Here is a 6,631-nt window from a genome sequence, read left to right as displayed (position 1 = left end):
AGGGCTTCCCCCCAAAATTCTGAAGGGACAGAGGCATGGGGCAGTAAAGAGTGAGCGGTTTCAATAAGATGACGATGTTTACGTTCTGCAACACCATTCTTTTGAGTTGTATAAAGACAAGACAACTGATGAATAGTGCCCTCAGACTTCAAAAAATTATTCAATAAAGATGACATATATTCACCACCCGAATCAGAGCGAAAAAATTTAATGTGAGTGGAAAAATGGGTTCGTACCATAGCACAAAATTCAACATAAATAGAATAGAAGTCTGATTTTCGATGCATAAGAAATATCCAAGAGAAACGAGTAAAACCATTGACAATTAATGCATAATAGCGAGCCCCACCTTTAGTGGATACAGGTGCAGGTCCCCAAACATCAGAGTGAACAAGATCAATGGGAGAAGAAGTAACTGAGTGACTTAATGTAAAGGGTAAATGACATTGTTTGCCGAGATTACAACCAACACAATCACGAAGAGGGGAAGATTTAATAGTAGAATCTAACATATTGTGTTTGATCATAAACTGTAAACGAGAAGCAGAAACATGTCCTCACCGAGTATGCCATAAGTAAAAAGAGTTATCTACAAAAATTAAATCTTGTAACATGGATTGAACTGAAAAACTAGACACATGCAAAGATACTGGCAATTTCAAGTCATCAAGCAAGTAAAGACCACCTTCTCTATGGCCTATCCCAATCTGCCTCCCGGACTTGTGGTCCTGGATAAGACAATGATCAGAAGCAAAGGTAATGGTAAGACCTAAATCAGTAAGTTTGCCAATTGAAAGAAGGTTAACAGCTAGATGGGTAACATAGAAAACATCAGACAAAGACCAAGTAGGGTGAGTGACAGTTCTAACTGAGGCTAGTGGCATGGGAGAGCCATTAGTAGCTTGGATGTTAACTGGGTGAGAAGGCTTAACACAATCATGTAAAAGAGACAAGTGGGGTGTCATATGGTGTGTGGAATCTAAGATCCATTTATGAGTGTCACTGGAGCCAGCCAAACAAGATATACCTGTATGAGATGCAAATTGAGTACTGAGAGTAGACGACTTGCCAAGAATGCGAGTGAGCTTGACAGCTAATGATGAGAGATCAGGCGTAGAATCACTACTATTGGGAGCTGGGACAGAAGGGGCATCTGAATAATCCAAAGACCCAATGGCAGCAGATGGATGAAAACCTCTATGCGAAGGTGGACGACTGAAGGCATGATGTGGTGCAGATTTGAAATGGCCTTGATTTTGACGACTAGAGGCATGATGTAGTGTAGGTTTGAAATTGCCTTGAGTTTTATTGTTGCTTTGCAATGAGGGACACTGGTGTTTCCAATGACCTTTACCATGACAGTAGGAACATTCATCTTGTGGAACTGGCACTTTTGGCTTCCCTGATGACTGATGAGTATGAGAGTGTGTTCCAGAACCAAGTATGCCCCCTGATGACTGAGTATGAGAGTGTGCCCCAGAGACAAGTACCTGTGACATATCTGGTGATGATGTCTTACTGGAAGACAGCCCACCCAAAGAGCTCAATCGTGTTTCTTCAGCCAACAATTCAGAGACAGCTGCAGACAAGGTGGGTAGCGGAGCTCGATGGATCATAGATCCTCTTATCAGTTCAAAATCACTGCGAAGAGCCATAAGAAATTTGGTAAGCTTGCGATCATCACATGCTCTGGTATATCCAGGGAGCTTCCGAAAGGAGGGTGGATCCATCATATATAGTTGATCCCACAGAGGTGTCATAAACGAGTAGAATTCTTTAATTGTACGATCACCTTGCTTAGCGGACCGAAGTTCTGTCTCAATCTGATACCTTTTGGCAAAGTTTGTCTGTTCATACAGAGTTTCCAAATAGTCCCATATTTCTTTTGCAGGCTCATACTTCAACAGTTGCAAACTGATAGACTGATCCACTGAGTTGTTGATCCAAGTGATGATTTTTGCATTATCAGTCAACCACTTCTTATTTTCTTTGATGAAGTCAGTGGATGTAGGTTCTGAAGCAGTGATATTTCCATCAATGTAATCCCATAGGTCTTTTCCAACTAGAAAATTTCGCATCACAAACTTCCTAAGAGAGTAATTACTCCCATTTAACCGGACAGAAATAACCTTCATATCATGACTAATTGAATCCATAGAAAGGTAAGTCCAAACTGAAACCAGCTCTCAACCCAACCACTATAATCAACTTCCCTCACAAACACAAATCTATATCATGCTTTCTCAAAAAAAAAAAAAAAAACAATAAAACGAGAACTTCAAACAACCACCAACAAAACTACTTCCGAAACCCACTCCAAAACCCCAAAATCAACAAATTTCCATGGTAAACCTACTACAGGAATTTTAAAATTCCGTGAGTCTGCAATGCCCTCCACGGATAGAAATCGCACAGGCTAATACCAGAGGACGACGAGATAGAGTAACACAAGCCACAAATATCCCAGAAATAGAGGGGAACCAACCTCTGAGGGGGCCGAAACGAGGATTCAATCCACGACAGAGCTTTTGCGGGGCGACGAGGCATCTTCAAGCACTACAGATCACCGGAAGAGGAGCAGACGAGCGGCGCAAAAGCAGCAGAAGAGCAAAATGAGCGCAAACCGAGCAAAACAAAAAAAATCACCTTAGACTGAAGAATCGAAGCAAAATCGCTTGATTTCCACCTCTGATACCATGTAAATCTCTCTAATTTCAGAGAGGTTTTTCCATTATCAAACTCTGATTCAGATTACAAAATCCCGATGGGTTGATGAGAAACCCTATTCGAAAAAGAAGAGGAAGAGGGAAATTACAAGTATGCCTTTGGACCAAAGAAAAAGACAAGTATGCCCCTTTACATATACATATTTACATTAACATATGGATGGTAATGATGGTAGATATTCTTTTTGTTGCTACTTTCCCTTGAATCTTTTATCTGTTAGTTAGCTCACAAAATATTTTAATTGCTCCGTCACCTTTTCACCCACTTCTTGTGTGTTTCAAGATCTTATAATGAAGCAAGTGATTGGTGGAGGTCGTGAACAAGGAGGGTTCTACTACCTGGACATGCCTAAAATAAATACCGTTTCAACCAATGAAACTGAGACAAGTCTATGGCACAATCGGTTGGGACATCCATCCGCACAATATCTTCAACGTCTTTTCCCTATGTTTGAAAATAGGTCAGATTTAAATTGTGAAGTCTGTCAATTGAGCAAACACCAGAGGGCTACATACTTACCTCGTCCATAACTTAAAAGTGTTGCTCTTTTTTCATTGATCCACATAGATGTATGGGGGCCCTTGACCATCTCAAATATTTCCCGAGTCAAGTACTTTATTACATTTATTGATGATTTTACTCGTACCACATGTCTATTTATTTTTAAAAAACATTATGAAATACCATCCATATTTAAATCCTTTCATGTGGTGTTCACTCAATTTGGTAAGAAAATTAAAGTACTTCGGTCTGATAATACCAAAGAATATACTTCCAGAGACCTTGGCATTTTTTGTCAAGAAAATGGCATTATCCATTAAACATCGTGTGCCTACACCCTTCAACAAAATGGTGTAGCAAAACGGAAGAACCATCATCTTTTGGAGGTAGCTCACAATTTACTGTATACCATGAAACTCCTATACTTTTATTGGCCAAATGCCATCTTTACTGTATGCTTTCTTATAAATAGGCTACCCTCTTCCATTCTCAGTTATAAATCCCCATACTCCTTATTATTACCACATGATTATACTTTTTTGCTTCCCTTGAAAGTCTTCGGGTGTACATGCTTTGTTCATATAACCTCCCCACAACACAGTAAACTGTATCCAAAATTTGTCAAGTTTATCATCTTAGGATACTCTTGCACACAGAAGGGTTATATTTGCTATAATTCCACTCTCCAAAAGTTACCTGTGTCCAGGGATGTAACTTTTTTTTGAAGACTCTTCATATTACTCTGACAATGCTCCTCCAGGCCTATCTTCAGTACCAGCCTCTCCTCGACCGGTTGTGCCCGTGCCATGGAAACTGTTCAACCCCCAAACACACTGGCTGGCACCACACTTGTAGAGTTTACGGATTCCACCAAGGTAAGTCCTTCTTCTCCTATTGTCTTTGGCCCACAATATGATACTCGTCCCATTGCCTTAAGAAAAGAACCCAGAACTTGCACTAGGCCCTCTACTTCTCACCCCATATCTAATTTTGTATCTCACCATCATTTATCCCCTTCATGTTGTCAATTTCTTTAATCTATCTCCTCCATATCAGTCCCACAGTCCTATCAGAAGGCTTTGAAACATCCAGGGTGGAAGGCGTCAATGGATGAAGAAATGCAGGCACTCTATGAAAATCGGACATGGGCTCTAGTTCCTCTTCCTTCAGATAAGAAACACTCGGTTGTAAGTGGGTTTTTACTATGAAACCCAATCCGGATGGGTCCATTGCTCGCCTTGTTGCTAAAGGCTATACATAGTATTATGGGATCGATTATGAGAAAACATTCTCTCCAGTGGCCAAAATGAACTCGGTACGTATTTTATTATCTCTTGCTACTAATTCTTCCTGGAAGATCTATAAGCTTGATGTGAAAATGTTTTTCTCAATGGGGATATCAAAGATTAAATTTATATGCAACAACCACCAGGATTTGTGATTTGAGGGGGAGTCAGTATGTATATTGAAGAAATCCCTCTATAGTCTTAAACAGTCTCCTCGTGAATGGTTTGATAAATTTAGACAAGCACTCATACAAGCCGGATTTCATAGGTGTTCTGTAGATCACTTTGTATTTATTAAAGACACACGTAAAGGCAAAGTAATTTTGGTAGTATATGTTGATGATATTGTCTTAACCGGTAGTGATCCTGAGGGCATTCAGGAAACCAAGGAAAAGATATGTGCAGAATTCAAGACAAAAGATCTTGGACTACTTAAATATTTTCTGGGTATTGAAGTACTACAGTCTAAACATGGGATTATACTATCTCAAAGGAATTATGTCCTTGATCTACTGGAGGAGACAAGAATGGGGTGTAGACCAATAGAAACCCCTATGGATTAAAATACAAAATTTTCTGCAGATACTGTAGAAGATGTGAATATTGGAAAATATCAAAGACTTGTGGGAAAACTCATTTATCTTTGTTTAACAAGGCCAGATATATCATATGCAGTAAGTGTGGTGAGTCAATACATGCATAAACCACAATTCAGTCATTGGCAAGCACTAAAAAGAATATTGTGATATTTGAGAGGAGCTCCAGGAACAGGGCTTCTCTATAAGAACCATGGTCACTTCAACATAGAAGGATTCTCAGATGCAGACTAAGTCGGATCCCCGAATGACAGAAAATCTACTTTGGGATAAAGTACAATGGTTGGAGGGAACTTGGTTACATGGAGAAACAAGAAGCAAAATGTAGTTGCAAGGTCTAATGCATAAGCAGGAGAATGGCACACACAGTTTGTGAGCTTCTATGGATCAAATCCCTTCTCAGTGAACTGAGATTCTATAAAGAAGCTCCTATGGATCTACATTGCGATAATAAGGCAACAATATATATCGCATCAAAACCGGTCTTCCATGAGAGAACAAAGCACATTGAAGTAGACTACCATTTCATACGAGAAAAATTCCAAACCGGCATTTTATCTCTCAAACATATATCTTCACAAATCTAGGTTGCAAACATTCTCACCAAACCACTCACTCATAAGATCTTGTCCACCATCTGCATCAAGTTGGGTGTTTACAATGTTTGCTCACCTCCTGCTTGAGGGGGAGTGTTACAAAGTAGGACCTACCATGGTTGCACAAGCTAGTGGGACCACCATGAGAACGTGAGATGGCATGATGGGTCATCACACGAGTTGGCATGAGTTAGAAAATTTGAAGATCAAGTGGGACCCACAATGATAACCACGAACTGGTATCCTTATCACATGAATTGGAAGATAAAGTGGGACCCACCATGATAACCACGAGCTGACATCCTTATCATATGATCACGTGCCTCGTACAAGAGTTCTAGTTTGAGTTATGTTAGTCTTCTAATTATGTTGAGTTATTTAATTATGATATACTTATCTTTAAGAGTTATAGTTTGGGTGTAATTAGGAAAATGGTAGTTAATTGTATTTGGATTATACTACTTTCCTCTACTATAAATAGAAGTGCTTGTACTCGAATTAAAATAAAAAAGTCAAGTAGTTCACCACTTCTCATCTCGTGATGTTTTCCTCTCTAGCCTAAACTCTTTTTTTTTTTTCTCTTATCTCCTCTCTACCCTAGAGGTCTCTCTCTCTCTCTCTCTCTCTCTCTCTCTCACCTTGCTCAAGATTTCGGTAAGGGTGTCCTAAATTCAACAATAATATATGTTTCGAGTTCAATTTGGCCACAGGAAATATTGTTTCTTCATAGTCGATCCCATAAGGCAAGCAACTGATCTATCCAGATTATGTTTAACCGTATATACCTACTTACAGCCTACGGGTTTCTTGTCTTAAAGAAGAGGAACTAGAACCCAAGTCTGATTCTCATATAGTGTCTTCATTTCTTCTTCCATTGCCGCCTTCCATCTTGGATGCCTCAGAGCCTTCTGATAGGACTACGGTA

Source organism: Aristolochia californica, unplaced genomic scaffold (genome assembly GCF_029961685.1).
Source record: "Aristolochia californica isolate CCGP_79_NKW_82.1479 unplaced genomic scaffold, dmAriCali1.0.hap1 SCAF_2, whole genome shotgun sequence".
NCBI lineage: Eukaryota > Viridiplantae > Streptophyta > Magnoliopsida > Piperales > Aristolochiaceae > Aristolochia > Aristolochia californica.
Note: the sequence above shows the minus strand (reverse complement) of the source record.